Raw genomic sequence first — 21,895 nt, 5'->3', positions numbered from 1 at the left:
TTTTTAGTTATATTCTTATTTGTAAATGTTGTATAATGTCTAACGTATTTATCTGTGTATCATTTTCATATAACACATTACTAAATTACACAATGTTTCCAATATAGCTTATTAAGAAAAATATATGTATTTTTGTTTGTGTTGTATAATTGTATTTAATGAATGAATATAAACAGGGTAGTCAGTGTACGTTTAAAATGAAACAAATCTATACTATATTATAATAGCCAGAATAGAGATAATTTGGTTCAACGGTTTGGTTCAACGATAATTCCCTAATTTTGATTATTACAAAAATAGATAAATAGTGTTATATATCTAATAAACTACTAAATTATTAAACTGCTACTAAATATAGTATACTTATCCTACTAAACTACAAATACAACTTATCATATTATTAAAAGATATAAATAATAGTGTTACATATCTGGAAAACTACTAAATTGTTAAACTACTAGAAATAGTTTATTTATTTTACTAAATTACGACCACATAATATTCAATTATTTTTATTATAAATTTATAATCATTATATATTTATATAAATATTTTAAAAATATAATATAACTTGATAAATAAAAATTTAAAATATTAATGGAAACCCATTCATCGCACGGGATTTATGCTAGTAAACTTAATATGTAGAATGTCGTTGGTATGTTTACAAAGAAAAAGTTAAAAACTAGCATATATGTTGAATACAGAGTTGACCAAAAAATTTGAATTTCATTTAAATAAACTATATAACTGATCTATATTATTACGGAGTTCTCTACTAACTTACAATTAACTTACTCAATTTAAAAAGATAAAAAATGAATAACTGAATTCAGAACTACTTGCAATCATAATATAAAATAATATAAAATTTATACTAATGTTAATATAAAAGTCGATTTTAATGAAAAATGTTAGTTTTTGAAATTTAACGTATGTATATTTGGAAAAATGTTAGTTTTTTTTACACTACTCTTAACAAAATAAGATTAAGTTATATGTGTCTATGTTAGCATTGTGAATTATCGTATGTTACATTTCTTAGAAAATTACGATGGTTTTAATTATTTATATGCTAAATATATTATTTATGTACATGTATAATTATTATTAATATCTAGTGAGACAATTGATTACTTAAATAACATGTATTTATAATTATTCAAAAATTAAAATTATATATAAATTGCAATAATTTATATATGCTATTTACATTATCACTAACAAACAATCCATATCTGTTTTTTATGCGACTGAGTATCAATCATGTAACATAAAAATAAATTATATATCATAAGACTTATTATTGATGTTCATGATTTTTTTCAAGAATTTGAAGGAAAATTGTAATTATATTGTTATTTAAACTATTTTTAAATTTCTTTCATTACAACTGTAATATTTCTTCATATAATAATTTGATAATATTGTATACTATTTTCCTAAAATTAAATATTTTTCAATTCGATAAAGTTTTATAAATATTAGTTGAACTGGTTAATTCTTTCAAATTATTGAACAATATGTATATATATATTTTAAATAGTATAAAATGTATTGAATCAAATGCTACAATATAGTATAGATATAACTTTTATTTGAATAATTCAAAATATTAAAATAATTCAAAATATTAAAATAATTCAAAATATTTGTATAATATTATCTTGATCAAAAAATATTGTTTATCTAAAAGAATTCTTTTTAAAATGCAAGTTTTTTTAAAGTGAAAAATGAAAAATAAATCGATTTAATATATCATCGTAGTTTTAACAAATCTCGTGAGATCTCATATCAAATTTCAAATATTTTAAAATCGGGACAAGTCCCAAAACACTATTGCGCTATCAGTGAAGTTAGTAATTTTAATACAAATAATCAATTGACTTGATCCTATAAATACCTCAAACACATTAATTTATATTAAAATAAGATATCAAAAAATTTCATATTATTGGTAAGATATTCTCGTCAAACTTGTAATTTAAATTTACTAAACGTAGAATGTGACAATGTTTTTCGGCTAGTCATGTAGTCAAATTTCGAGTATTTTTTGAACAATGGGCCAAACTCTGATTTCAAATTCAAAATAAACTAAAATTCATCGACTCATTATAATCCGAACTTATCTAAATATTTAATATCAATCTAGATTATTTATATATAGGCGATTTTATTTTCAATATTTTCTTTAAAAATTATATATATACATTTTAATTACTTTTTATAATAGAAAAATTGTTAAAAATATATGAGATATATTTTCAAATTAAAAAATAATAATAAATAAAATAATAATACATTTATGTATTATGCCTAACTTTATATCTGGAATTCAGTTCTTTAAAATTAATTGCACAAATATTTAAGTAACTATTATTTTTTTGCGAAATTCAAGTACCTATCTTTAAAGTTAAATAAAATATTATTTAGCACACTTACATATTATGTGTATGATAAAAAGCACATGTGACAATATGGTGTGGTGGTACGAGTTTGTATAGAAGAATGAAGTAACTCGAGTTCGATTCCCACAAAGCACAATTTTTATATAAATATTAAAAACAGAGTTAGTTTAGTCTTTTCAATGAGACTTTTTAATCTCACAATGAAGAGATTATTGTTCTATTCTAAGAGTTGTTCTTACATTTTATTGTTTAATGTGACCGTAAACATGTAACACACATGTCAATATGGACGTTGGAAATAGGGATTATTGTTCTATTCTAAGAGTTGTTCTTACATTTTATTATTTAATGTGACCGTAAACATGTAACACACATGTCAATATGGACGTTGGAAATAGGACGCTAAAACCTGAGGTTTATAAGGTTGATGTCAAATACAGTTTACTAGACATTAGTTGAAATCAAGAGTTCCGATGGCAAGAAAATCATAGAAAAATTCAGAAAAAATAAGTAGTTCTTCTCCAAGGTTATTACCAATATGAAACCAGAAATCCAGATAATTTTTTTAGTAATGATATTTAAACGCACATTTATACGCAAATGTGAATTGCAGCTTAGTAAACTAGTTAATTAAAATGTTGCAATTTTTTTAAACTAAAAATTAAATTGAACCGGACAAAATTTTGTATAAAGTTTGTGTAGAAGAGTCTGTTTGGCTGAATTTATTATAATAATAATTTATATCTTAATTTTTTTTCTTAATTTAGTATAATAATAAATTGTTTCTTTGAAAAGTAAGCAAATTTAATTTCTCAAATAATATCAGATACAATGTTTTGATAAATAAACTCCGGAGCAAATAACAGTCCACTCCATTAAGCCTGACCTAAAATGAGCAGCTCGTGCAAGCACGTGAACCACACTTCGCATACCTAGCAGCCCGTGCAAGAACGTGAACCACACTTCACAGACCGATTAATATACTCGACTAATACTTCATCATAGTACTTACAAATTTTAACACAATCTTCAACAATTGTGTCAAAGTATGATATCCCAAGAACCCCAGTACAAGCATCCACGAGCAATTTTACATGACTCAAAAATATATTTTGTGTAGTTCAGTTCTTGTGCCAAATATTATAGCTGCTCTTAAGTTACATGCCTCGACTTCTCATGGTTGTAAAGTTCCTTCAATATTCTGATTCTAGCTCTTACAAATACTCCAAATTCGTCTCTAATAACACATCCCAAATCCGTGCTACTCAAACCTTGGATAGTCGGAGCATTCACATTTATTTTTACCCATTCATGGGGAGGCTTTGTCCATTATTTTCTACTATCTTGCGGAGTTAGTTGTATTTTAATATCATTTTCCTGCTTTCTTCAACTTTGCAAATAACGAAGAAACAATTAGTTACACATCCGCCACACACATACATGTCTGCTTCCAGACCTATTTATTCCTTCAATTTCATAAACTCTAGGAAAATATCCCCACTAAGCCACTTTGTTCCTTTGTACAAACATTGAACGCCCCTTTAAGCACATCAAAATCACTGTCATTTGGCATCAGAGTAATATATAGATGGAGTTCAACTGCTTCTCATACTGATTTTGCAAATTCACAGTCAAATAACAAAGGTATATCATCTTCCAGTTGAGTACGGCACCACGGGAAAGAAGTACTAATACGTACTTGTTTCGTTGTTAAGATTATTGATGTTGGTAAACAATTACGACATACCCGCCATAAAAGGTTAACAATCTTACCTAGCAGCTTCAGTGACCACAACTTTTTCCAAAAACTAGAATCAGATGTATCGCACTCCCCTTGTAACCTCATATTACAACTTTTAATTGTAAAATAATCCCGTATTTTCCAATAACCAAAACCAAGTATCATTCCTCGGCCGCACAGACAATGGAATTTTCTTTATCAACTCCCTCTCTCTTTTCATTACATATATCCTCCAACACCGCCTCATCCCATTTTGGTTGTCCTACACCCATTAAACCTTGCACATTTATATTTTCAAGTTATGTTGGCATAATAGTAGTCAAGAAATCAATCTCCAGATACGGTAGTTATGGCACCTTCCAAACCTTTGTACTCTACTCATTTTCAATCCGTCGTCGACATCCCTGTTTGACAAAACTCTGGGCTGCCATGATACTACGCCACATAAAACTAGAGTTGTTTCCCATATTTGCATATAAAAATTCACTATTTAGAAAATATCTAGCCTTCTAAATATTTTTTTACTAGTGGGTTGACATTATTAACCAGCCTTCAGCGTTGCTTAGCCAGCATTGCAATATTAAAGTTGATCAAATTCTTGAAGCCCAATCCCCCTCCGTATATCTTTAACCACGCATAACTTATCCCATGACATCCATCTTATACCATTTCCATTCTCTCCATTTTCCTACCAAAATTTGTATATTTTCCTTTCTGTATGCTCATATATTTCATTCGGTATAAAAAACAGGCTCATCCAAAAGTTCGGTATTATTTGTGCTGCAAATTTGAGAAGTATAACTTTTCCTCCCTTGGATAACACCTTATTATTTTGGCATTGCAGTCTTTGTGCTACACGATCTTCAAGGAAATCAAATGCCATATTTTTTGATTTCCCCTATGGACATTGGCATGCCTAAAAATTTTCCAGGGATATTCACTTCATGTACCCCAAGTGTACTATACAATAGATTTCTATTCTCTCCAGAAATATTTGGACTGAAACAAATATTTGACTTGTCAAAATTAATGGCCTGACCTGAGATGTTTTCATACCTGATAAGTATGTTTTTCATGACACTCGCTTATGCCTCTATAGCCTTAAAAAACAGGTAGCAACCGTCAATAAATGGTATGTATGATATACTATGTGCTCCTGAACAATTGCACATCCATGTATCAATCCTGCATCTTCATTTCTTCGAAGAATTGCACCAAGACCCTCTGCATATAGAATATACAAATAGGGAGATATAGGATCTTCCGGTCGTATTTCCATTTGAGGCTTAATTTCCCCAAATTTCTTCCTACTATGTAAGAAACTGTACGTCACTGATCGCACACATAACATCACTATGTTAATCCAGTTGGTGAAAACCAAATTTAAGTAGCATGCTCTCAAGGAATTTCCATTCAGGTCTGTCATATGCCTTGGATATATCGATTTTAAGTCCAGCCACGCCTGTTTTTTCTTTTGTATGTCGCTTAATATAGTGGTTAATTTCAAAAGCAATTAAAGCATTATTCGTTGGCAGACGTCCTTCAATAAAGGCACTTTGCTTGTCCGAGATTATCGTAGATAAGCAAAACTTTAACTGATTTGCCATTACCTTTGATAAGATTCGGATTAGCACATTACATAAAGAGACGGGACGTAGCTCTGCCTTTAGTTAGAGGTGCTTCACTTTTGGTATAAGGAAACCAAAGTGCGCTTTATCTCTCTCGGTAAATCTTCTGTAGTAAAGAAATCCTGACAGAATTGAAAGTGAATATATAAAGTTAGTTTTTTAATTAAATAAACCAGAACAATTAACCCATATTTAATGTAACTTAAAAAAATAGACGATGACATTTTCTTCTTTATGACTTATATCTCTCTCGATCTAACTAGACTTATATCTCCCTCAATCTAACTCCATGTTCCTGGACCCTATGTTGTTTTAGCCCTATACTTTCCAAGTCTATATACTTCTCAAGTCTTTAGTTCCCTGAAACCTATTATTTCCCACAAGCACATATCCAATTATACTAATTACATCTGCACAATAAAATTAAGAATAGTATTCGAGTATTACAACTCAAATATAAACTATCTTTATATAATAACTGTGTATACAGTAATGGACCCAGGATTCTAAACCTTCAGGGGCTGAAAAAAATTGTGAATTCTATAAAATGATAAATTAGCAAACTAGCATTAAAGCAGGACTAAATTCATGCTTGACTATTTAGCTATTGCACATCAGGTTTTACACTGAAAAAAGTGATTTGTATTGTTTTAGATATCAGTTTTGCTAAAATTAATGTATATTTAGTTGTTCTACTACTTATATAATACAATAATCAAATTAATTTCGGGCCAAAAAATAATCAAAAATGAATTCAATAATAACAAAAATCCAATATTCTCAATATCACATTAGTGACTAAAATCAATATAACTTGCATAAGCCTATTCGGTCAAAACCAAAGTGTCAAATAGATTGATCCGTAAAAACTATATGACTTGAGGCAGAACCTGCTCTAATTTCGGAAAATCTATGAGTGGGTCTCTTTGGAGAAGTGTCTACTATTTTTCTAGGAAATAGTTTCTCAATACCTCAAATCCCCTTCATTAAAATTAGTACCCTCCATGGTTGTATCTCTTTCTTATTTTTTGAAAGGTGTTACGATACCTAGCAAACAAACACATAAAGTCAACACTCTATTTAGTATGATTCGCAACCTCAGCCTTAAAAGTATACTCCCTCCGTCCCATCCATTTCTTTACACTTTTCAAAAGTAGTAAAATTTAATTTCAACTTCATCTACTACTTTTCTTCACTACACTCACTTTACATATTAAATAATGATTGGTCCCACCACTTTACTCTTCTCTAATTTACATTTTTTTTCTTCCCAAACTCAATTTAAAGAATTGGGTAAGACGGAGAGAGTATATACTATGAATAGTCATTTGCATGACAAAGCAAGATTAATCAGTGGTGGAGGGAGTAGAGGACCAGGGAAGGTTTGGGCCATCCCTGAAATTGGGCAAAAAAATAAAGTTTTTTTAAGAAGTACAATGCAATTGTGTGCTGAAGAAACACACATCCACAAAACACAAGCATCAGCATATGCATATCAACGAGAGAAATTGAGAAAATAGAAAGATGTGATCGAGAGAGATGTGATAATAGTAAACAAAAATGGAGACGTGATAATAATTTATAACATAATAGAGGACGAATGCTTAAATGATTTCTTGGTAATAGATATTGAGCGTCATATTTTTTTAAGTGTGAAAACTAAAGATGTACTTCAAACGGAGGAACTATGTAATAAAATATGTTTTTATGATAAACATGTAAACATGTAATTGTAATAAAAATATGTTTTTATGATAGTTTTTTTTGCACTTTTCTACTTGTAGCTTGGAAAAAAATTGCTTATTTTGGCTCTCCCTCGTATTTATTCCCGGCTCCTCCACTGAGATTAATAAATGTTTCTTTCTGCAAAGCTAGCATGATACGTGAGCTATTTTATGCATTTGCTGTATACAAGTGATTAATATACTGAATCAACTTTGGACAAAGACATGCAAATGAAATTAAATATAATTAAGTCAGAGATAAGAGTAGTATATATAAGTTCATTTACCAATTACCTATTGATGGGATGCACATCATTATAAACACTGTTATTTTCACCTCAACTCATTTCTCCTCTAATGCCCGTGCATCCTGCAAGTTACCAAAGTAATAAAAACATTATCACCTAGGATCGAAGTCTTCTACATTGGCTTCTATCATTGCCCATATATACACATTTGTATCTGCTATAGACTAAGCAGGATGGTAATACTGATTTTCAGGTCAAAAAAGGCCTAGACCTTAAGTAAAGTGTCTTAACTTTTTAAAAATTATTAGGGAGAGTGTAACTTCATATTAGAGTTATAAAGCGGGTTAAATTTACTTGTAATCCATCTGAAATCGGAACACGAACATAAACCAGAACTACTATAGAATTATAAAAGCAGAACTCAGTCCATAAGAACATACGAAACAATTGATCATTATGATATATAATTAAAATCATTTACAGGAACCAGTAAGAAAATGTGTAGAATTCATTGCTTTTTAGGTTTGTACGAAACTTTGTTTTTATATTGTATCAAACCCTATATAAAATATCAAAATATGTCACTGGACACAACCTCATGGCTCCTATCCACCCCTGAACTCGAGAGAGGGCTGAAGTTTTATTGAGAGAAAAAATTCATGAATGTAGCAGGAACACTAGTATTTTACACAAGCCTTTATTTACTTAATCTTCTAGTTCAGAATCATAATATCAATTTCTACTATTTACATATGAAAAAACTGATATGATATACACATACATTTAAACATGTGAAATTCATAGGAATGACCAATATGGTCCGTAAGTTATCTTCAATGGGTCACCAACTCCCAAAGCAGTGACATGATCAAAATCAGTGACTTGAGATCGTGATATTATCCATATGAATGATTTAAGCCTTTAACTCTCTCCAAGCATGAGGTCCAAGCCATGGATCATTTTTGACATTTTGGTGAAGCAACTCATGTGCCAATATTCGATAAAAAAAATGAAGGCAGTATCTACCTGCAGGCTCTGGGACCAGTGGCTCTAATAACCATGATGTTTTCAGTAGGAAACAGGGTTCTCACCGTATTTTTATATGACATGAAAGAATATATTTTTACCCAAAACCTCCGTAGTGGCTAGGGTAGACACCATATATTCCAAAACCATTTCCACCTCCCTGATGAAAATTTAAAAAGATTTTTTTTGTTAAGGATACATGTCATAGTCAATTGTCATCCGATTTATGCATATTATTTACAAAAAATATTTCAAACTTTATTACCTCATCAACAACTGGATCCTTGTATTGTGGGAGCATTTTCTTCTGGTTATCACTAAACCCACAAAAGTCAGATCATTAGTTAAATTTTTATATCACATATAGGCACCAAAAGTAGTAAAAATGTTTATATTACTTATCCTCACAAGTCCCATGTTTCCTCTTTGAAACCTTATAAGCATCATCCCTCAGCTTTTGTTACTGTCTCCAATAGCAAGTACGCTTTGATCTTTGAATGTTAAAACAACTGCCCCACCTTCAATCAATTTATCAATCCCGTGAAGAACTTTAACGCCCGACAAATCATCTATTAAAAGATAACCAATATAGGAGTCAATTATAATTAATTATTCTTTTGAAACACCCAAATAAATATTTATATACATATAATACTATGTCTATTGACAACTGATTTTGAAAGGATTCATACGAGAAGTATGCCGAGGAGTAGCTTCATTGTCATTATTATAACGACTCATGTATTTTTAAATTATTTAAATAGGTAATTGTGGAAATATTAAATAAATAAAGTATGTGTATAGTTTTGTCAGCTCGATTTTATTTTATTATTATGTATTTGTGATTTATGGTGTACCGGGTTGTTCCCGTAATTAGTTAAGGAATTGTATTGAATTGTTTTCACTTTTAAAAGTGGTTTAATGCAAATTTATTTGTATAAATATTTGAAGTGTCTCTAAAATTGTTTTTATGATTTTATAATTACAATAATTATTTTTAGGATTTTATAAAATTGAGAAATCAAAATTTTATTAATTATTCATCTTTAAATGATTTTCTGATTGTTTTTACTTGTAAAATCCGTATATAATTCTAGAATTTTTCAACATATTTATTTAAGTTTGGAATATTCCGAGAATTTTAAAATTATTTTGGAATTTTTTTGGGATTAGTTTTACCCGCGCGTTGTTTCGTTTATTTGATAAAAACGGGTATAAGGTGCACCTTAAAAATTATTTTAAAGTTTTGAAAATTATGTTTCTATAAACTTTGGGATATTCTATTATTTTAAGATTATTTTTGTAAATTTCTAAAACTGATTTAAGGGCACCTCGGTACATTTAATTGTGAAAGCGAGCCAAAAAGACAGGATACTTGATATTCAGGGACACGTGTTGTGACACGTGTCCACCCAAACAATACGTTTTAGCAGGAGATTAAAAGGAAAAAAAAATTATTAGGCAACAAAACCACAGTTTCTTCCACCCCATTCCACTCTCATCTCTCTCATTTATCTATCACTCTCATTTTCTCTCAAGTCTCTCGTGGTTCTCCCGATTAATCTCTCTGTTTTCTCTCCATCTTCCCTTCCCTTGTGCCCATGTGTTCTCCCCGGTTCTCTGTTGCGGTTTCCTGTTCGGTTTCCGGCGAGTTACCGCCGATTGGCAATAGTTATGAGATTGTGGAACTGACATTGTGATGAGGGTGTGACTTGTTGTGATTGTTGACGTCGAGTTGTTCGACGGGTAGGCCGATAAACAGAGGAGGTGTGGCCCGAATTTTTAGAAATTAAAATCGAAAATGCGGGACATACCTTGTAATTATCAAAACGTCGAGCGAGTATAAATAAGTATAAACATATATTTTGTGCGAAACCTGATTGTATGTTATGGTGAATGTTTTGTCAAAACCCAGTAACCCTAATTTCGTAAAATGACGAGTACACGTATTTTCTGAAAACGAACACCAAACCGATTTCTCAAGAATATGAACCCTGACTGTTGGGTGTGTTGTTGTATTATAATAGTACATATAAGTACGAGTCGGGATTGTTATCGTTTGGGTATGATTGGTATTGAGGATATGTCAAGCATACCTGGACGTTTAACATAAGGTATTTTGACCCTATAGGTTCTAGTCGGGCAACTGAAAGTGGACGTTGGACTAAAGATAACCTAGTGGTCAGTCAAAACGCTCAGTAGGGTTTCAATCAAAGGACCTAAGTGTTGAGGTCGAATCCAGGGTAATTTAGTGGATAGACAATAAAGCCTGAGCGTCAGAGTCGGCTCAGAGTCGATCAGTAATAGTTGTAAAGCCCTGCAATGCAAGTACTTCTAAATTTTTCTCGAGATATATTGCAAATATTTCTAAATTCTCTTGTGACAAATTGTTAATATTCAAATAGCGCTGTTTTATATTGTGAGTACTTGAAATTATACAGCCTTGAAACCGGATCACATCATTTGAACTTTGAGCCGTAAGCCTTATTTTTTGTAAACCATCCTTCGTTGATTTTCAGATACCAAACCACACAAATATGATACTACTCGCCAAATATATACCCCAAACACTGGAACATAATTGTTTAAAAACACAGAAACTTTAATACCCCAACCATTCTTTATAACATCAAAGAACTAAACCTTGAAAAATCATTATTGGTCTAATACCTGATCCTCTTACAGGCTGAAAACCATTTCTCACACATACCCGGATATACCCTTATGATACCTATAAATTGCATTTACGCTTTTATTTAAGTGTTTTATCATCATTGATTATGATCCTGTTCTATTGAATTATATTGTTTATCATACGGAACTGCTTTAGAATTGGTTAGTTTTCTTTATGTGGACCAGATTCGTGGTCAGACCAGATTCATGGTCAAATTAGACCAATGTGTGCCTTGGATCCAGATTATAGAGCAGAGCTGTGTGCCTTGCTCGGGGTTAGTACGTGACTGATCAGCAGCCTAATCTTGGTTTTAAAATTTAAAATGAATGTCCAATTCTAATGATTATTTAACAAGAAACTTGATTCTTCTGAATCATTTCCATTTGAACATTGCTTAACCTCAGTTATTGTTATTATGACTTGTTGAGCTAGTTAGCTCACCCTTGCGAACCTTTTTATGTATTCTACAGTTAAAAAGGATATGGTTGATAGCGAGGTTCCTCAATTCAGAATACGAGCTAGGATTGTAGATTGAGTTGGATCGAGCTAGCGAGAGCTTGTTAGGGCGAAATCACGCACTAATATTCACGCAAGTATACGCGTTCGCAAGTAATATAGAATACTTTCTAGTTCGTTCCCACAGAGACTCAGACTAAATTATTGTCTAATTAAACTCACTCACCAATGTATGATTACTTCTCAATGTTAAGACACTAACACTTAAGATTGTTGATTAAATATTAACTACAATTAACTACTTAATCACTTAACTAACACTTCAAATTATCAATAATAAAACACTCATGAGATCACAACTTCATTACTACTTCCTTCAATAGCCATTGTTATTAACTTTAGCATGTGACAGTGATGATATTAATCGAATAACACGAAACTGATAAAAGCCAACTTTTATTGTACTAATACCATTCTACCAAGCATCCACAATTAAGATAGAAGTTGAATAGTCATCAATTATGTTGAGTTCCTATATGTCTACAGAAATTGACAACACAATGATTTAAGCACAAGTTATTCCTTTTGATTATATAGGGCAAATAAAACTGTTAGAGTTACCCACTAATCATGCACAACGTACATGAACCTATGTTAGCATGGCAAGTTCTAAATCTCAAGATCCACCGTCGCTTCACAAGAGATTAACACCCTATCTTATATGTTCGTGACGCACATAAGACGAATACACACAACCAATACTAGATATCATACAATCATCACACACTAAAGTATTAAACAATTAACTAAAGAATTCCATAATAAATCCGTTGCAACCCCATGATCACGATTAGCCCATAATAGCACTTATCGTCATCATGGGTTCATATGAAATCATGATAAACAAACACAAGAAAATAATAACTAAACTAATTATATTAAAACAGAGTACGTCACAAGAGTAAATAAGTTCAAAGTAAGAAAACTAGCATCCAACGTTACAACGAAACAAGAATCACAAGAAAATATGCTTCCTCTTCGTTGTGGTGTGCTAAATCGGTCTTCTTCCTTATTTCCTTTGCTCCTTGCGTAAAAACACGATCTTCTTCAATCCACACTTGTGAAAACGTCTCAAATCTACTTATATAATAGTCCCATAAAACTCAGATTACATAGAAGTGGAAACCAAACAGAAGTAGAAGTCCTAAAATAATATATCTTTTTTCCCGACCCTGCGCGGCCGCTCAGCAATGCTGAGCGGGCGCTCAGACCTCTACTGGAAAAAATCTGATTTTGCTCCGTTTCTTCGCCGTAATCTGCCCGTTTCTTTCCTCTTGCAATGGTGAACACATGCCAAGGCTTATTCTTGATGATTCCTCCCCCGAAATGCAACTAATACCCTGAAATGCATAAACACTAGAAAAACGCATCAAATACACAAAATACTTGATTTCAAGACACCAATTTAAGCCATTTTAAGACGTTCTAAGTGGTATAAAATGCCACTTATCACACCCCCAAACTTAAATCGATGCTTGTCCTCAAGCGTCACAGACTCAAAAACAAATATAAAACATGCATGAATGCAATCTATATGAAAATGCAGCGATCCCCCTTACTACAATTAACCAACCAAATTGCAACATCTCAACAAATGCAGTTAGACAACTAAAGATCAATAAACTCATGCAAACGGACATACAGCCAGAAACGTGGTGTGTGCAAATGCTTAACAGATATGCTTCGGAACTAGACCAATTATTATGACTCGACTATCCTCATTGCAATCCCATGATTATACAAAGAATAAAAATTATAGGCACAAAGTGATATACAACACTACAAGAATTCTGGAGCTTATTACGGAATCATGCTTTTTATTCCCAACACAAATGCTTATTTGACCGTGCAATGAGTGAGGTCCACAAAAGACTTATACAATGGTATCCATGTAACGAGCGTTAGGTTAGCGGATCCCAGACTCTAAAAGCCTTAGGTCACTAGGCACAAAGTCCCCTAAGAACTTAATAACTCGAATACCAAAGAGCCCACTCTTGATCAATTATGCATAAACTAAATAATTTTTTTTTAATAACTTCTGAGCAAGTGCGTTTCGCTCCATCTTGCTCAACCCTAGACTACTCGCACCATATGCGAGCCGGCTACTAGCCATTTGACGCATAGCCACAAATAGCAACAAATTCCATTTTTATTTCTCCAAATTTTTTTCTTTTTCATGCCTTTATCACTAAGAACCTATTATCGAATTCTAAGCATAATAAATAGATTGACCTCGAAAACAACCAAATCATAACAACAATCTAGCCCTTACGCATTCTCTAAGACTTAGTGGAATTACAAGTGTTTCTAGCATGCATATCAACCTACACGACTTAATATCACTTTAATGCTATCACTACACTCGCATCAATATCACAATTCAGTCGATCAATCATTGCAAAAGGGATCATGGCAAATGCATGAGCTACGTGACATGATAAATAATAAAAGCTATATATAAAAAAAACTATATGGCCTAAATTATGCAACTATATGAACTAAGCTATCATGAATATGCAGCTATATGACACACACACAATATTCCTTTAACTACCACCCCCAAACTTAAAATCTTCACTATCCTCAGTGAAGGTAGTAGAAAGGAACACAGGGTATACCTACTCGGAGTCATCATCATCATCACCCTCAGTGGGTGGAGTATCAGGCGGCGGGTATGCAGAGTCCTCACCAAAAACTGGCCACTGGATATCAGCTCCAAGGCCCCGAAAAGCAGTCCCTAACGCAAGGGTAAGCTCCTGAGCAAACCTGCTCTGCGTCTCATACATGGCATCCATCCGCCGTGAAAGCCTCCTATACTGAGCATCAGCCAACTCAGCACCCTCCTGAGCTCTCGAAGAACCAGCCTCATCACGCCCTGGCCTAGCCATAGTAGCACCTCGTGCTGGACGCCCTCCTAGAAGACGATAACCCAGCCCATGCTCCTCAGGCTCACCACCGGTCCACTCCTACATCCCATTCAGAGTGCCAGAATCAATCGGAGCTGCCGGCAACTGCAATTGCTCATGAGCCGGCCAGTTCACTCCCACTGCTTGGCATAGCTTCGTAACCGTGGATGCATAAGGGATGTTCATATACTTCGCTCCCCTCAAAAACTTCAGAATTCCTTGGTAGATAAATTCACCAAGGTCCACATAATACTCCTCGTTCAGAATTCCCCACAATAACTATGCTCTCTCAACTGTGACCTTGTGTGCATGCGAAGAAGGCAAAATATTAGCACAAATAAATGCATTCCATGCACGGGCATACCTGTTCATAGCGATCGCCGGGAAGTGACGATACTCATTAGTGCCGGTCCTGAAGGTCCAAACTGTGCCCGGTCGACAGAGAGTCGTACAAATCAAATCCAAGTCAAAATCCTCAGCAGTCTTCTCATTCCAGTTCTCCTCCTCGGGCTTCCTCTCTCGCTGTCCAATCACACGGCGAATCGCCGCAGGATGATAATCAACCGTCAGCCCTCGGACCACAGAAAACCCATTCTTTTCGGCCTTCACGTTCGCATAGAACTCGTGAACCACACTCATCGGCACTGCTTCGGGCGACTCGCAGAAAGCTATCCACCCCTTCTCTGCAATCATGGGCAGCAACTCACCATCCCTCCCCGATGGTAAAAACCCTCTCTCCTTCAGAATCGGCTTCCCCAACAGCCTAGTGTACTCCTCCTCCGCGGCTCTGTCAGTTAACCGAGGCCTTGCAGCAGTACCCCTCGATGAATCAGCAGTAGGAACTGTGCTGCTGCTGTCAATAGTGCGTGCTCTCTTGGGTGCCATTGATTCGTGAATAAAAGTGTGTAAGAACTGATTTTCGGTGCTTGGAGAGAGTTTAAGTGCAGGAAGTTTGTGGGGGATATGTAGGATAGGTGTATGTATATATATAGGGTATGGAGTAGGTTAAATTAGATTAGGAGTGGGGTTGAGGGATAAAATCATGGGGTAATGGAAAAAAAATTCGTGGGTTTATGGGCTGTGATGGGTTTTTGTGTTTTTTTTTTTCTGAACTAAAAAAAATTCTGGTACTCGACCCCTGAGCAGTCACTCAGCAAAGCTGAGCGGGCGCTCAGTTGCTGCGCGATCGCTCAGCAAAGCTGAGCGGGCGCTCAGCTTGCTGCGCGGTCGCTCAGCAAAGCTGAGCGGGCGCTCAGCAATGCTGAGCGGGCGCTCAGGGGGTCACTGGAATTTTTTTTTTCAGCCCCTATTTTCTGATTTTTTTGTATTTTTGGATAGGTTATTAACTTCTAAGGGTTCCTGTAACAACAATTCATGGGTTGCCTCCCACGCAGCGCTTCTTTTTCATCATTAGCTTGACGTTGCGTACCCTTCTCAAGTAGTCAACAAAATGGCGCTAACCACTTCTCGGTTTGCCATGTCCCCATAGTAGTGCTTCAACCGCTGACCGTTAACCTTGAATGCTTGGTCCGGATCATTCTCAAAAATTTCCACCGCTCCATGTGGAAACACAGTTTTGACAATAAAAGGCCCAGACCACCTCGATTTCAACTTCCCTGGAAAAAGTCGGAGCCGAGAGTTGAATAAGAGAACTTGTTGCCCCGGCACAAATAACTTAGGATGTAGCTTCCTATCGTGCCACCTCTTCACCTTTTCCTTATACATTTTGTTATTCTCGTACGCTTGAAGTCGAAATTCATCAAGTTCATTAAGCTGAAGCATTCTTTTCTTACCAGCTGCATCTAAATCCAGGTTCAAATTTTTCAATGCCCAGTAGGCCTTATGCTCAAACTCCGCAGGTAGATGACATCCCTTACCGTACACCAACTGAAACGGGGACATACCAAGTGGAGTTTTGTATGCTGTTCTGTAAGCCCAAACAGCTTCATCGAGCTTTAAAGACCAATCCTTCCTTGACGGACAAACAACCTTCTCTAGAATGCGCTTTATCTCTCTGTTAGACACTTCTGCTTAACCATTTGTTTGCGGATGATAGGCAGTAGCTACTCGATGATTCACATTATAACGCTGCATCATAGAAGTGAACTTACGGTTGCAGAAATGCGATCCTTCATCACTTATGATTACCCGAGGTGTTCCAAACCGTGTGAAAATTTGCTTATGAAGAAAATTTAGCACTGCCATTGCATCATTTGTCGGTAAAGCTTTAACTTCGACCCATTTTGAGACATAATCGACTGCCAGCAAGATGTACTGATTATTGCAAGACGAGATAAAAGGCCCCATGAAATCAATTCCCCAAACATCAAAGACCTCGACTTCAAGCATCACATTTAATAGCATCTCATCCTTCCTTGTCAAATTTCCCACTCTTTGGCAACGATCACACCTTAAAACAAACTGATGAGCATCCTTGAACAAAGTTGGCCAAAAAAAACCTGCTTGCAGAATACGAGCTGCAGTCTTCTCACCACCATAGTGTCCACCATAGACCGTGGAATGACAGTCTCGTAATATCCCCTCCGTCTCACAGAATGGGATATATCTCCTGATGATCTGGTCAGCTCCCTGTCTAAACAAATATGGTTCATCCCACATATACCACTTCACCTCATGCAGAAACTTCTTCTTTTGAGCGGATGTCAAATTAGGAGGCATTACATTGCTGACGAGATAGTTTACAATATCTGCAAACCATGGTTCTTCCTCCTGAACTGCGAACAACTGCTCATCCGGAAAAGATTCATTGATTAACGTCTTATCTTGTGAAGTAGAATCGGGATTCTCCAACCTAGAGAGATGGTCAGCTACTTGATTCTCAGTACCTTTTCTATCTTTGATCTCTAACTCAAATTCCTGAAGTAAAAGCACCCAACGAATGAGTCTCGGCCTCGAATCCTTCTTGGAAACCAGATAGCGAATAGCCGCATGATCAGTGAATACTGTTACTTTCGTACCAAGTAGATAAGATCGAAATTTCTCGAAACCAAAGACTATAGCCAAAAGCTCCTTCTCAGTAGTGGTGTAGTTCAATTGGGCCCCATTTAAAGTCTTACTCGCATAGTAGACCACATGGAAGAGATTTTTCTTGCGCTGTCCCAGAACTGCACCTACCGCATAATCACTCACATCACACATCATCTCAAACGGTTCTGTCCAATCTGGTGCTGTAATAACTGGTGCAGTGATCAAACTCTTCTTGAGAGTCTCGAATGTTGCCAAACATTCATCATCAAATTTGAAAAGCACATCTTTCTCAAGCAAATTGCACAACGGCTTAGATATCTTTGAAAAGTCCTTGATGAATCGCCGATAAAAACCCGCATGACCAAGAAAACTACGGATTCCTTTCACATAATTAGGTGGGGGAAGATTTTCAATGACTCCCACCTTGGCCTTGTCCACCTCCAGACCCTTGCTAGAGACCTTATGCCCAAGAATAATGCCTTCACGCACCATAAAATGACATTTCTCCCAATTGAGCACCAAATTAGTTTCCACGCATCTTTTGAGTACGGCGCACAAATTATTCAAACATTCATCATATGAATGTCCAAAGACGGAGAAGTCGTCCATGAACACTTCGACATTATTTCCAATCATGTCAGAGAATATAGCCATCATACATCTCTGAAAAGTGGCCGGGGCGCCACATAACCCAAACGAAACTCTGCGAAAAGCAAACTTGCCAAATGGACAAGTGAAGGTAGTCTTTTCCTGATCCTCTGGTGCAATACAAATCTGATTATACCCTGAATAACCATCCAGAAGACAAAAATACTCATGACCCGCCACCTGTCAAGCATCTGATCAATAAACGGAAGAGGGAAGTGATCCTTCCTTGTGGCTTTGTTCAATTTTCTATAATCCATGCATACTCTCCATCCTGTAACTGTTCGAGTGGGGATGAGCTCATTCTTTTCATTTGCGACCACAGTGATACCTCCTTTCTTAGGTACACATTGTACGGGGCTCACCCACGAGCTGTCAGAAATAGGATAAATGATGCCTGCATCCAGCCATTTCAGAATTTCTTTCTTCACCACCTCCTTAATGATGGGATTCAGTCTTCACTGATGTTCCACAGTCGGCTTACTACCTTCCTCTAGCAGAATTTTATGCATATAATATGAAGGACTTATCCCCTTGATGTCTGTTATGGTCCATCCAATAGCCGATTTGAATTCTCTCAAAATCCTTAAGAGCTTGTCTCCTCACTACCTGAAAGGTCAGATGAAATAATAACAGGTAACGTAGATGAATCACCTAAAAAAGCATACCTCAAGTGTTCAGGTAATGGCTTGAGCTCCAAGGTAGGTGCTTCCTCTATTGATGGTTTGAGCTTTCCTTCAGCATTCTTGAGGTCAGAAGTACCAAGAGATTCAAACGGCATGTCCAGCTTTCGCTTCCAGGGAGAAGCATTCAGATATTGTAATTGCTCATTGCCATCTTCATCATCGCTGTCAAAATCCCCCACTAAGGCCTTTTCCAATGCATCAGACATTAGTATGCGATCGAGTTCCGAAGTAACCGCAGAATCAATCACATCCACTTTTAAGCACTCCTCATCTTCTGTAGGGAATTTCATTGCCTTGAATACGTTGAAGGTCACATCCTGATCTTGTACCCGCATAGTAAGTTCACCTTTTTGCACATCTATCAAGGTACGGCCAGTAGCCAAGAAAGGCCTTCCCAAGATTATGGGAATCTTCTTAACTTCCTCAAAATCCAGAATAACAAAATCTGCGGGAAAGAAGAGCTTATCCACCTTGACGAGCACATCCTCCACTATGCCCCTTGGGTAAGTAATGGAACGATCAGCCAATTGTAGAGACATGTATGTGGGTTTTGGATTAGGCAGATCCAACTTTTTAAAGATAGACAACGGCATCAGATTAATGCTTGCTCCCAAATCACAAAGACACTTGTCAAAAGTCAGATTGCCACTGGTGCAAGGAATGGTGAAGCTTCCTGGATCTTTCAGTTTTGGTGGTAACTTTTGCTGAAGAACAGCGCTGCATTCTTCCGTGAGAGCAACGGTTTCAAGGTCATCCAGTTTCACCTTCCTTGAAAGAATAGTCTTCATAAACTTCGCATAACTAGGCATTTGCTCCAGAGCCTCAGCGAAAGGTATATTGATGTGAAGTTTCTTGAACACCTCCAGAAACTTCCCGAACTGTCTATCCAGCTTTTGTTGCTGCAATCTCTTAGGAAAAGGTGGTGGAGGATAGAGCTGTTTCTCCCCTGTATTAGCCTCAGGAAGAGTGTGTTCAACAGTAGTCTTACTTGGTTCCGCCGCTTTCTCCTTTTGCTTAGATTCTTCATTTCTAATTTCAGCTTCTCCTTCTTTTGCCTTTTCAGCATCAGCAACTTTTCCAGACCTTAAGGTAATAGCCTTGACTTGCTCTTTAGCTTCCTTCCTGCCTGGTACTTCCGTGTCACTGGGAAGGGTGCCAGATTGACGATTGAGCACTGCATTGGCTAATTGACCGATTTGATTTTCCAAGGTCTTGATAGAATCGCCTGACTCTTGCATAACAGCTTAAGTTCCTCAAAATCAGCACTAGTAGGTGCAGCTGTACTTCCCTGTTGAGGATATGATTTCCTGGTAGCATACTGCTGTGGTTGCTGGAATCCAGGTGGGTTAAACTGTTTACTCACTCCTTGCTAATATGGTGGCTGAATAGCATTCTGATTATTCCCCCAGCTGAAATTTGGATGATTTCTGTTGTTAGGATGATAGGTCGCTGGCACAGGCTGCTGTTGTCGCTGATAATTATTCACATACTGAACAGATTCATTGACAAGAGAACACTGATCCGTAGCATGAGAACCTCCACAAAGCTCACAAACCATAGCTATTTGATTAACTCCATATGTAGTAAAAGAATCAACCTTCATTGATAGCGCTTGGAGCTGGGCTGCAATAGCGGTGGCTGCATCAACTTCCAGAATACCTGCTACCTTACCTGACGTCATCCTCTGAGTTGGGTTTTGATGCTCATTTGCAGCCATCATCTCTATAAGATTATACGCCTCAGTATAGCTTTTAGCCCATAAGGCGCCTCCAGCTGCTGCATCGAGCATGGGCCGAGATTGGGCCCCCACACCATTATAGAAACCAGTGATCACCATCCAATCCGGCATTCCATGATGTGGACATTTTCTCAACATTTCCTTGTAGCGTTCCCAAGCCTCGCACATAGATTCTGTAGGTTGCTGCGCAAACTGAGTAAGAGCACTCCTCATAGCAGCAGTCTTTGCCATCGGATAAAACTTCACCAGAAACTTTTGCGCAAGATCTTGCCACGTAGTGATGGACCCAGCTGGTTCAGAATGTAACCAGTCTTTAGCCTTGTCCCTCAGTGAGAATGGGAAAAGCCTCAACTTGATAGCCTCATCAGTCACGCCATTATACTTAAAAGTGCTGCAGATCTCGACAAAATTCCTTATGTGCATGTTGGGGTCTTCAGTTACCGCTCCTCCAAAAGAAACAGAATTCTGCACCATTTGAATAGTGCCCGGCTTGATTTCAAAGGTGTTAGCTTGAATAGCCGGATGAAGGATGCTTGACTGAATGTCATCAATTTTAGGCCGAGAAAAATCCATAAGAGCTGGATCAGCTTGAACAATACGATCTCCCATGTTTACTGGTTCTTTCCGCTCAGTTCCTGAATCCGAATCCTCAAAATCTAACTTCTCCGGAATATCAAGAACTTCGTCTGTCTCCTCAGCTGTATCTAAAGTCCTCTTGCGAGCACGAGAACGAGTTTGCATAAACGCTTGCTAAAGTACCTGAAACACAACCGGAAACAATAATTAACTACTACGTCCTAATCACTGAGTCCTAATGACCAATGATGGTAAGTACATAAACTAAACAAATACGCCGAGTCCTCGGCAGCGGCGCCAAAAACTTGTTAGGGCGAAATCACGCACTAATATTCATGCAAGTATATGCGTTCGCAAGTAATATAGAATACTTTCTAGTTCATTCCCACAG

At 36.0% G+C, this 21,895-nt stretch overlaps 1 non-coding gene across 1 annotated transcript; it reads left to right on the top strand.

Moving 5' to 3' along the window:
* Positions 1–21,037: 21,037 nt before the first annotated feature.
* LOC141709585 (small nucleolar RNA R71) lies at positions 21,038–21,144 on the top strand. The gene has a single exon (XR_012570152.1). It is a non-coding gene; the product is annotated as a small nucleolar RNA R71 (small nucleolar RNA).
* The last annotated feature ends 751 nt before the right edge of the window (positions 21,145–21,895 follow it).

This window comes from Apium graveolens, chromosome 2, assembly GCF_009905375.1.
Source record: "Apium graveolens cultivar Ventura chromosome 2, ASM990537v1, whole genome shotgun sequence".
Classification (NCBI taxonomy): Eukaryota; Viridiplantae; Streptophyta; class Magnoliopsida; order Apiales; family Apiaceae; genus Apium; species Apium graveolens.
Note: the sequence above shows the minus strand (reverse complement) of the source record. Positions and strands in the feature narration are given on the sequence as shown.